The sequence below is a fragment of the Vanessa atalanta genome, chromosome 15 (genome assembly GCF_905147765.1).
Source record: "Vanessa atalanta chromosome 15, ilVanAtal1.2, whole genome shotgun sequence".
Classification (NCBI taxonomy): domain Eukaryota; kingdom Metazoa; phylum Arthropoda; class Insecta; order Lepidoptera; family Nymphalidae; genus Vanessa; species Vanessa atalanta.
The window spans coordinates 4,075,029-4,088,215 of record NC_061885.1 but is presented as its reverse complement, the minus strand read 5'-3'; positions in this window follow the sequence as shown (position 1 = coordinate 4,088,215).

Here is a 13,187-nt window from a genome sequence, read left to right as displayed (position 1 = left end):
GCAGATGAGGACCAAGCTATATTTTTTATTAAAGATTGTACCTAATAAGCTTATGAAATGACGCCTACATTGAATATAACCCGCAACGAGACAACTACAGACTGGATTTCGGGACGAGAGGAGAGGTTCCAATCGTTCGAGCTAAAGGTCATAGGTCAATATTAAGTTGATCGATATTCGCGGGTTCAAGGAAGGTTAAGGAATTCTGACATTAACTAAATCTTTAAAATTATAACTTGAGCACGTGACAACTGTTCGTGGTCGACTAACTCGATGTCGGTCGTCTGGTAGGAGTATCTACATACACATTCTAACCGACGCAGTCGATTACAATATTTTAAACTTAAATAAGTTATATAGATTATATAGATAAACAAAAAAGTCATCTTACTATCCACAAGATATATTAAGGAGCTGTGGAAGTAATGAGCTCGGGTTACGGCCTTACTTATAAATTTATATATCATGTATATTTAAAAAAAAATGTTTCTCCTAAAAGATCACTTCTTCTTTTGAAAAATCAAAGAGATAAATCAGTTTTTAATTAAATACCCGCGAGCGTGAACCTGTTAATGCAATGTAATCGAATTGTAAGATACGATTTTGAACATTTCAGGTGTTTTAATACACAAAGGAGCGCCATTCCAATAAACGATAAGTTATTATAGAGTATTAACAACTTATTAATTATTTAACAATAATTTGTAAATTCAGAAATAAAAAAAAAATGAGTTCTCTTTTATAATTTGATAAGAATTTTAAATAATGTTTTATTCGATACGCAGCTAAAAATATATATATCCAAGAATCAATTTTCCCGCCATTACGAGTAGCTATCAATGTTCATGTTAGCAGATTAAAATATAATGCTTAATAGACAAATTGACAGATGCTCGTCCGTAATATACAGATAACAATAATTAATATAATATTTAATTAATATAAAGTATTATTTAGTCTTATTGAGTCATACAAATTTAACGTGGGGATTCATCGTTTGTGAATCGTGAGTGAATGGAAGTGTATCCTCTAAACTTTACATTCTGCCAGTCTGCCACATTGAGTGACGAGCAGAATATAATAATATGCAACAATTCTAGATTCAATTTTGAGCATTCGCCTGCAGTCGATTCAGTTGTTATTACAATGTTGTACAAGTTATAATGGTTCACCATTACAGGTTGCGCACTTTAATGTGTTCACTCAGTTCTTCTCACTTACTTATGCAATCTGAGAATCTGAGAATCTGAGCTGTTACCATAAAATGGAATGCTCTCACCCCTAAGACAAAGTTATTTTTTATGGTATATGTGGCAAATGTGCAGGAGGCTCACCTGATCGAATGTAACTATCCCCGCCTGTGGAGATCTACATCACTGGGTAACACAGCTGAATTCCCGGTTTTTAGGAAATGTGTAGGCTCTTTTCTCGAACATTCCATCAAACGTTTATAAGTAAGTCGCTTGATTTTGTCTGTCTTGATAAATACCTAAAAATAATTTCGAAATCAATTTCGAGTGTAATACATTAAAAAGAGGTTGTCAGTCAGCAAGTAGGTTAGCAAGAGCAAAATAATGCAAGTAACAAGTATGTACATCGTTTGCAAGACGCCAAAGCGACAATGGCTCTCGTTCCCCGAATGACAATAGGAACTACCACTCAGCATATTGCTACCGTTGCAAAAGAAAACGCCTCATATCGCCGCCATTGTACGCTTTACGTGCTAATATTTTAAGTATTTTAATACCTGACAAAAATGTGTCAATTTATGAGGTTAAGTGTTTATAACATGTCATGTACATCATAAAACATTGTAAAGAGGATTTCATTTAATTTTCTATATTAAAACATTGAAATAAATATTACAGACTGTAAATGTTCCACTGTTGGGCTAAGGCCTTGTCTTTTTTTTAAACAAAAAAAGGATGGAAGCTTATTCACCAAACCACGCTACTCAAATGCGTAATTTTTACAAAAACTCAAACGTTGTATAACGTTCGAATTCATATTCATATAGCTATAATATTTTTAAGGCATGGTTAATATAAATATGTAAAATATTTATCCTAAACTTACTGTGTTTATTTTGTTATATTAAATACATATCTCCATAGATTGTGTTCTCTTTTTTCTATTCTTTTTGACCCTCTTTCCCCTGATTACTTAAAGGATAAATTCAAATTTCTTTCTGACAATCACGATCGACAGCTACGCTCTATTGATTCTCTCCTTCTCTCTTTTCCCAGTCACTTCTCTGGTTTCCTAACTAACGCTTTCTAATTTCTCGGTAGAAATTAGAAAGGCTCCTACTAAGGCATTGTTCAAGCGTCTTTTACAGGATCATCTTATTAAAAACCTCTCTTAAGTTGCTCCTTCTTTCTCTCACTACGCTGTGTTTTTAAAATTTCTATTATGTCTCTGTTAATTATAAATGTGTATTCTCATGCATATATATAATATTTTATCTATGTTTCTGTTTCATTATTATTATTATTGTATTTATTGTAAAATTTATTGTTACCGCCTTCATGACTTTCTGTTTGGCCTAAAGGTTGACTGGTAGAGAATGCCTTCAGGCATTAAGTCCGCCTTTTGTTCCAACTTTTGTTGTTGGTCAATAAAGTTTTTAAATAAATAAATAGGCATAGACCACTTGATGGTAACTGATAACCCTTAGACTTAGGCACTGTAAAAAATATTAAGCATTACTTACAAGGTTTTTTTTGGAACGCTTAGTAGTAGATTGGCCACTAACCTCGATAATTACAATGTTATGCTCCTTGTAGCCTGTAATTACGCTGGTTCACTCACCCTTCAAACCGGAACACAATAATACTAAATACTATAATCTGGCAGTAGAATTTGCGACAAGTGAATAATATGTACCCAAGCGGTCTTCCACAGAGCCCTACCACAAAGGTATGAACAAATAACTTGCGTTTGAGTGCCTTGCGCTTAGAAGCATATTAGCAATAGGGAATTAAAATTCTTTATAATACGTTGTATCCATTATAATTTGATTATTATAATAGATTCAAACATTGCATCATAAAAATGAATTGATTATTATTTATTATTAGAAAAATGTGAAGCTTTGGATACATTAATGGATGAGTAACAAGATAAATGCAACATACATATAAATGTATAATGTAATACAAATAAATGTATGTTAAATTTATCTATCATACCAAAACGGTTGAACGGATTGTAAATAAATTTGCCATTTGATTCGCTATTCCAGATAGCAAAGGTTACTTTTTATCCCGGAAAATGTATCTAACAACTCAAACAAAAAAAGCGTTTGAAGCCGCGAGCAGAAACTAGTTAAAAACACAATAATTGTACTACTAGGTATCAATACATTGCGTATTGTTTTGATTTTATAATAATTATATTATATTAATAAATTCAATACATTTACATTCAATACACAATATTGTTATATTATTAAGTTAACTTCATAGATGCGAAATAAAGCTCATTCAGAACACAAGTTATATTAAAAACGAATGCAAAACTTCATTGTACATAGAGTGCAATATATCTCGCAAGGAAGGAAGGCTTCATTAAATGCAATTTCGCTTCAGATTTCCACAACGTTGCAAGTAGGTTTACCATACGAGATGCAGACAATGAATATTAATATTTATTCTAATATAGATTCATCTAGTACGTAGTTCTATCAGTAAATTTAATACATATATATATATATGTATATTAACCGGTAACTTCCGATTTTCATTTGTTAAAACGAACCTTCGAAAACGCTTGAAAACAATTAGCAATCATAAATGCAATTTGAATAACGGAAATATGGAATTTCTGGAAATAAAATACTATAATCATTCAAAGTAATCTTTGAATCTTCTTATTTATTTATGTATTTATTATAAAACGTAATGTTACGAGATCGGGGGATGAACCAAATCTTATTTTTTATTTAGATTTTTTCAATATTTTAATTACCAACATAATTATATACTCGTCCAAACTCGACTGCCAATAAAATTCAATGTTGATAGGAGTTTGAGTATGATTCAACCTTCAATGCTTATTCATCATTCAGTTCCTCAAGTATGTATATATTATGATTTTTTTTTTATAATATAGGTAAGCGGACGGGCAAATGGGATACCTGATAAATGGTCACCGCCATTGCATCGCCAATGCGCCAGCAACCTTGAGTTCTTAGAGTTTTATCTTGTACGTGTAGTTAGATTGGCTCACTTAGCTGGAACACAAAAATACTAAATAATGCTGTTTGGCGGTAGAATAGCTAATAAGTGGGTGGTACCTACACAGATGGGCTTGCACAAAGCTCTAAGACCAAGCCTTAACTTGCTGGCTGTTGCCTTTACTTAAATCTGTGCCTTGATAAATAATTAAAACCTCATGGATACCTTCGCTTTGTAATGTGAAAGTTTATCCACTCGATCCATTAAAATAGTCATTCTTAATAACGTATATAGGATATAGTAACATTTAACCTATGTATTTATAGTAACATAACTTTTTTGCATTACCCAAATATGTCAGATTATACTATATACACTCTTCACATATTAAAGCCGCTTTAAGACGTTTGAACGTTACCAAGAACGAATGTTATTAAACATTTCATGCAAATTTTTGTTCCATGAATTTAATATAGAATACTTACATATTACATTCGATTCTATAAATATATTAGGATCATTGTGTTTCTGATTGTAGTAATATATTTTTCTAGAAAGAGTGACTATCGAGGCAGAAGGCGTAAATCTTAGCCGATGATTCCGAGTTAAAACCTGGACATGCGCCGGGGAATTGTTACGTGCTTTATAATTCGTTTCGTGTTCAGCGATAAAAGCAAACATCGAGAGGAAACCTGTATGTGGTGTAATCCAACCTGCATTGAAGCAGTGTGATAGAGTAACGTTTAAATCCTTCTCCATAAAAGAGAGATGAGGCCTCAGCTCAGCAATGGGAAGTTTATAAGTTACTTTAATATATATTTATAGAAAGTTATTTTTATGGCTGAATAAATCTAATCTCAAGAACTTTTTTTAAAAATATTTTAATCTTTTTACTTCATACTAAGTTATACTTTTTACGAGCCAAACAGGAATCATAAACGTTAACCAGTAGGACGAACTGTAGTATTAAGTATAGTAAAATTTCACAAAAGAGACTATCAATAGTAATTCAGAAAATTCAGTTTTTAGGACGAGTACAATCGTGGTCGCCCGGCTGGGAAAGGATAAGCTTCAAAGTCTTGGACATATTGTTTCATACTTAGAACCTAGCCCTTATTGCAATAGTCATAAAGGCTTTAACTCGATAAAGTTTTATTCTCAGTTGAATATAAAATTAGCTCACTACTTACTGCAGTGACATGACCGCTTACGGTAGAATCCTCTTATCGCAGTAAGCCTTTGCGGAAGTGACGTTTTACAGTTATTTATACGACATTATTCCATTTTATTTCTATAAACTATAATTATATTAGTATTTAATTTCTTTACCGACTGTCATTTAGTAGTATAGGAGTTAAGACTGTTTTTCTTTGGATTGAAAATGTTAATAATGATTGTGACTTGGTTGCCATTGCGAAAAACTAAAATTGTAAATTTTAATCAGTTTTGTATGTGTCGATTCATTCATATCGATATTAAACAATGATTTTGTAATACCTAAAACTCCATGAACAAAATCAACACCATAATTTATTGAATTAGATTCAAAACCTTAAATTTAGAATTCAATTGTATGTTTTTTTTTTATTTGATCCGCTCTTACACTCTGAGCGTGTCAGAGCGGATTGAATATAAATTTTAAATATATTTTGTACTGCTTTGTGTTCGTTGAGCTGTTATAAAGAATAAAACATTTAATAGTCGTTTAAATATTGATTCGAGTCGCTTCGACCAATCAGAGTAGAATATATTAATCACATCAATATTAAAAATATTTATCAACATAAGAATCTTTTCAATGAACTCCGTTGCACAGACGATGGGTACAATTTTCATTCAACTTGCAATCTTTGATACTAGGTCATGCAACCCGATGTTACAATGCATCTCAAAGCGTACTGAAAGCGTTGCATTGCCGTTGCGTTCGTGAAGAGCTAAAAAGGGTACGAGAACAAAATGTACGTTGAAATTGAAACGAACATGCCTTTTTAAAGTAACAACCACACATGACTACCGTCGAGAGAAAGAGAAAGGTATATTTATTTCATTTAACATAAAATAATGCCCAAAAAGCACTTAGTTCTATTTGTATACATACTCATTTTTATCCGACTCCTCTCGGAGCAAATGAAAGTTAAAATATGTTTACTCCATGTCTTCTGACAAACCATTCGAGTGACTATTAAACTTGATGTAGTCAAGATGAATTGAAATCATTATTTATATATAATTTTACAATTACTCTAATCATCTATGTTTTCACTATAGTTAAACTTTATATGTTATATACTTGACGACGACTATTTGAATGTACTCAAATATAGTGATGATTTTACCGATTTCGGCCATTATAGCCATTCTCAAAGGAGATTAGCCATAGCCGTAGTACATATTATAAGTGAACTATTGTGGGGGCTGGCTCATAATCCGGTGGAATATCTAACCCGACACGGCAGGAATGACTTCAGGCGCAGGCAAGTCATGTGCTTTAGTAGCACTGGAGTGTCAGTCCTGTCACTGGCTGTTGCTGAGAATATTTCGACAGCAACACCAATATTTTTTTTAATGACCCGACCAAAAGTAATTAATTACATATGTATTTGTCGCAATGACTCTTTAAATTTTATTGGTGAATTATCCGATGCGATTTCCGCTAAAATATTCTCCGTGCTCAAATGTATACCAATTGTCCTGGTGATCCTTTAACCAGTATAGAATGTGTTGCACTGCAGCGCCGTCTAGTGGTGAATTACAACAAAGAGGATACAATAAAATCTTCTCCTAGAGATAAGCCACTTTTCATAGTATTCGGTCAAACAATGACAATCTCTTCGAGTCTTAAACTGATACTCCAACATTCATTTTTATATATACGATTAGTGTAACAATAAGTTTGTATAAACTCAATAGTGTTTTGTGTATTTGTGTTTATATATATATAGTGCAATATCTTGAAAACATAATTTCTCGAGATATTTCTATCTCTTTATTTTACGTGGATTAAAAAGAAAGTTATTTAAAACTAGTGGAATCTATTACAAAATTTACAATAAAATTGGAAATTTTTTGGCGGTTATTTAATATTGAATGAATTTATATTTTAAAATAAAATTAAAGTATATATTGTTATTTGAATGTTTATAAAAATAAAAGAAGCTAACGAGTGGAAAATTAAGTTCTCCCGCAAATGACCGGGAATTGAGAACACGGTATTACTGCGTCATTTTAAGTTAAGTTATTCACAAGTACGGAACTATGTCGTAATAATTATTATGCAGATGCTTGATTTTAATCACTACCATTGTGTGTAGCTTCGAGTATATTACGAATTTCATAAAATTTCACAACATTGAAAGAGCTTGTATTTGTGTCAACATCTAGTTTATATTTATAGCTTGTCGCCCGCGGGTTCTGAATAGCCCAGCTGTAATAAAATAACAGTAATTTTCATTATGGAGATAAAATTAACTTAGAAGACTTTACAACACCGAAGTAATATTGTTTTTACGTTAAGACAATAAAGATGGCGATTGTGTTGCACACAATTTTTTTTTTATGATATCGGTAAGTGGACGAGCAAATCAGTCTCCTGATGGTAAGTGGCCACCACTGCCCATAGACAATGGCGTTGTAAGAAATATTAACCACTTACATCACCAAAGCGCCACCAACCTTGGGAACTAAGATGTTACGTCCCTTGTGCTTGTAGTTACACTGGCTCACTCACCCTTCAACCCGGAACACAACAATACTGTGTACTGCTGTTTGGCGGTAGGATATCTGATGAGTGGGTGGTACCTACCCAGAAGGACTTGCACAAAGCCCTACCACCAAGTAAAAATATCTAAGTTGTTAAATTTTGTTAGTAATAACAATACTATTTGTTATGTTTCTTGTTTGAAGCTGAAGACGATAGCTGGTCGTTTAGCTATTTAGTTAGTTTATAAACCGTGCAATACATATTCAGCAGCTATTATATATATTTTTTTTAAATATTAATTTCTTTCTCTAAATATGTTTGCGTTCGTGCCTTTATTTGTCTTTTTTTGTTTTATTTTTTTACAAGTCCGTTACTTTTGTATTACATAAATATACTACAGAATGTTTTACAACGTTCACAATTTTTCAGTCGTTAGACAATACAAACCGCTATGTCCCTGCGTTTTAAATATTCCCTGTAATATTTTCGAAAATATTCATTTAAATTACTTGCTTTTGATTTATATATAATTGGATAGTATATAACTGCATAAGGATTAATGGTGTATTGCTTAAAATCGCTTCGAAAATAAGCCATTATTATAAAATATATAAGATAAAAAATAGTTATTGCTGGTTATCTTTAATATATAGATATACAGGTACAACTGCGAAACTATTTGAAGCGCAAAAACTATTTACAACATCACTTTGGAAACCTCAAAAATTATCAGTGTTTCAATCTCTAAATTTGTATAAACCAGAATTCATTTTTATTTTAAGATTTTTTTGTGCAAAAATACGAATAATTAGGAATAAATTCACGAACTAGAAAATGTCAATTTAACAAACCGGATGCAATTTAATTTAAACGCTAACTTAGCTTCACCGCCGCGCCGGCTGAATTTATCGAATTGAGTTTCGGAAATTACGTGAAATGCACACTGTATTAATATTACGAGTAGATTCCTGTCTAGGGCACTATGACTTTAATTAAATTAGATTGCTTGGTGGTACGGCTTAGTGTGAGCCCATCTGGGTAGACAACACGTAGTGGGGAATGATTAATATTTCTTAAAGCGACCACTGACCACCAGGTGGCCATTTCGCCAGTCCATAATTGTCACACGGAAAAAGTTTTAGAGTTTCGTCATCTCGCTTCAGTGTGGGAGGACGCGCATGTCGTAGGTTTATGCACATAAAACATTCCCCAAAATAGTGGCGGGGACAAACCAAAATTATATGTGGGCAATATCTTCACCTCGCAAGTTTTCCCTTAATGGGCAACGTGACACCGCCCACGGTCACGCGGCCTTTCCATCACGGTGTTGTTTTACAGCGTAGAACATGTGGATTATAAACATAAATAAAGTGCTCGAAAACGCAGCGCTGCTTGTCTGAATGTTAATACGCAATCACCAGTTAAAATTTACGCGTGCCGTCCACTGGCTCGTCCCTGCCTTGTGTACAACATTTATGAACTGAAAAATTTTATTTTAGGATATCCAATTAAAAATATATATGTAAATATAAATATATAATCAAGAAAATATATGTTATAGTATATTCCAAACAAAAAAGGACAAAGGCGAAATAAACAACATTTGATACCAAATGGATGTGATATCGTTGGTTGAGAAAAATGGCGCTTTGAACATCGACATCGACGAAGCTGTTATCGGAATTCAAATTAAAGTGGATATAAGTAGTTAAGAGGAATAGTGCTGCATATAAATAAAGACAGCCGGATGGCCCAGTGCTCGCCAAGCACTTCTAAATTTTCATATACTTTATTTATGTTAATAGACCATCTCTTGCTCAGCGATAAATGAAAAAATCATGAGAAAACCTGCACGTGTTGGATGACAATTTTCCACACGTGTATCCACCAACGCGCATTGGATCAGTGTGGAAGAAAGAGCTCCAATTCTTCTCCTCAAAAGGAGAGGGGGCCTTAGCCGAGCAGCGGAGCAACAGTAACTATTGGTTAATTTTATAGAAACATACGTATATACATTGGTACCAAACTCAATGATTCTTGGTCAAACTGTGTTGAGATCTAGTAATTTCAAACAAATATACAAATAGGATCGAAATTAGATTTAACGACGAAATGTTGGCATTAATGCCACCATTCGTCGCGGTCATGATTTATAGAATAACTATTTTCAGTTCTTATTTATTTATAGTTAAGGCCTTGGTATTAATAATTTTTATATAAATAATTTAAAAAATAAGAAATATTTTATATTTTATTTATATATATAGTATAATCTTTATCTAAAAAGATCGCTATTATTTTTTAAAGCATATCACGCAAGAACTGCTGAATATTTCGAAATTTTTACAATTTTACATACAATATATTTAAACGAAGGTTTTTGGCTAGTCACAAGCATATAATGTAGTTACGAAACGTGTCGTCGGATATGATACTTAAAAATAAATTAACAAAAATAATCTCAATAACTATATACATAAGGAACGACGGAGCTTATAAAAAACAAAATGTCTTAAAAACCAGAAAGTTTTTACAGAACATGTCGTTTACTATACTGATAATATATTTTTTTTATTAAAATGGCGCATTTAGAGTATACTTCGCAGTGGTTTCATAATGCTGAATGCGGAGTGTTCTGGAGCGATATTAAACGTACCTATGTTTGATTGAAACATGGCTATTGGGAACGTTTGAATTTCGTTTCATTCGAGTTCTCGAATATAATATTGTACTTTTAAATAATATGAAGAAAGTAGTCACCGTTTTTGTGCCATTGAAATAGCAAACTTTCAAACTAATAAAAATAAATATTATTCAGGCAGGCGCTTGCAAGATCTACAGAATCTTTATTTAAAAAAAAAAACGATTAAGCGTAAATTTACTGCCGGCTTGAAATGTAGATTCAACTGATAAGATCCAGAAAGGCACTAGGCTTTTTCGGGACCATTCATCAGTCGTCGTCTTAAGCACACCAAGCAACCGGGTGCAAGCGGGACTGGCGGTCCCCTTCTCTGCAAAAAAAGATTACCAAGATGGCTCAATACTTGATTATCATCGGCGAAGCGTCTACAACTCGCCCGGGTTTTTTCGCAGTCCCTTTATCCTTCATTAAGACGGACCTGTTGTTCGTTTACCTTCCTGTACTCAAAGTGTTGTATGTCTTAATTAAGTTTTTTTAAACATCAAAAGTAGTATGTTATTGTATTGTTTAATTTATTAAATTAATGATTTCGAAGCTAGTTAAGCTTAAGTTAACATGGTAAGCAGTTTTTAATAATTCAGAACGAAATTGTCAATATAGTAATATTAATTATGTGGTAAGTTGTAAATACTATAATAGCCCGAATACAGTTTGTTTGGACTTCAATAGCCTCAGATTTTTTTTGTATTATGCAAAGGCCCTAGGTTTTGATCCTAATTTCCGCACTGGACATGCGAGTGTATCAAAATGTGGTATTGGTGAACTTCTACCGGTGACATTACTGCTCGTCCCCAGCCTTTACAATTGAGCCTCGACTTTGTGTGATTATACCGCCATCAGCCAGTCGTAAGAGCCCCGACCATTTGATTACGTGCTAGTAAGGTTGGCAAAGAGTTCTATCCTGTTATTTATTCCATATCAAAGATCGATTTAAATCTCGAATTGTAGACGTAATATGCAAATAAAATAGAAATATACATTATAAATTTCGTTTATTTGTCTATACTAGAGTTTTTTGTAAGTCGAAAGTGAAAGACTATCTACAGAAATGTATTAATGTTTGAATGGATATTCTTATAATGATATTAATTTAATCGAAGAACATTCAGTTATCTCAATAATATGTTATGTTATGATAAACGTCTATATTAGCAATGTAACATCTACAACAAGCGTTTACATTTAGCAGGTATATTATTGATTACAATCCCTACCTTCCCTTATAAAACTTTACATTTTCACGATTATAGTATTTTCAATCTTAATTCCCCATTATTTCCACACTTGTAAATTTATGTACATTAAAATTATATAACACTTGTCCAGTTTAATAACGCCTCTCGTGAGATGATGTGGCTACCTCGCTAATGTTGACGATGTTGAGATGTTTTATACCGTAATGCGGAAAATTGATACCTACTTGGTTCGCAGAGTGCGGGAAGAATAAAAAAATCTTACGATTCGATCGTTAGAAAAATTATATGTTGATCACCTATTTCATTTTGAATATGTTCCATATAAATGTGAAAACAATTGTGGTTAGTCTGAAATGTCTGTGATAAAACCACAGCAGTCATTTTAATGTATGACTAACTCCCAGCACAAGACATATCGAGCACAATCACTAGAAGCGCAAACTTAAGTCCCCTTCCATTGCTTGGCTCTCATAAATCGTTGGGACAGTAAATCCGACATGACCGAAAGAGCCAACAGGTTCAATTCAGGTTCTGGAACAATAGCCTTATATTTTTTCCGAAGTACGGGATTGAATAAACTTCAAGTTTTGGTACTGAAAATTTTAACAAAATTTATTTTAATGGATTTAGGAGCTTGAGGATTAAATTCAGTACCCCGTCATCGGAATATTTATTATTTAGCCACTAAGCCTTTCCTTTTTACGAAATTATACGATAGTACTTACTTGATAATTAAATACTGAATCCAACGTGCAGTGTGATGACATATTTCTCGCTCCAACAACCTGACTACGTAATAAGTTGAATGCAGAGAGTTCTCTCAATATAATCTAATTCTATGTTTTAACGTTTTATAACGTTCTTGCAATTTTCTTAGAATACGTAATTAAAAGGAATTTGTTAAACGTTTCAAATTTATTATTCACTTTCGTGGCTCAATTAGCTAATTACCCTCGATGTGTAATTTTGATTAGACTTTTTTTTGAAACGTTTGTTTTTCTTACTTGTATTTAAATAAATTTTTAAATTGTTATTTAGCTTATTATGTCAATTGTAAGTAAAGGTCGTTGATCTTTGACGAACATTCTAGAAATCGCGACATGTTGGTTTTTTTTTGCCTTGACACTGGTCAATGACTTAATATATAAATATTCTTATTCTTACAGATATAATTAAATAAGTAAACTGACCATCAGTGCATATAAATAAACGAAAAAAAAAAACTTAATTCGATGCAAATTAAGCGGGATAACAAAACATGGAATTTCTCGAATCCCTTAGTGCTGAATTTTTTTTATCAGTTTCTACTTACACCAGTAATGTCTCGAGACTATGTTAATTCCTCCTCTTGATCACGTCCATATTATCATCGCAGGTTTAAATCAAACCTGCCTGGTTTGATTTCAACCTGC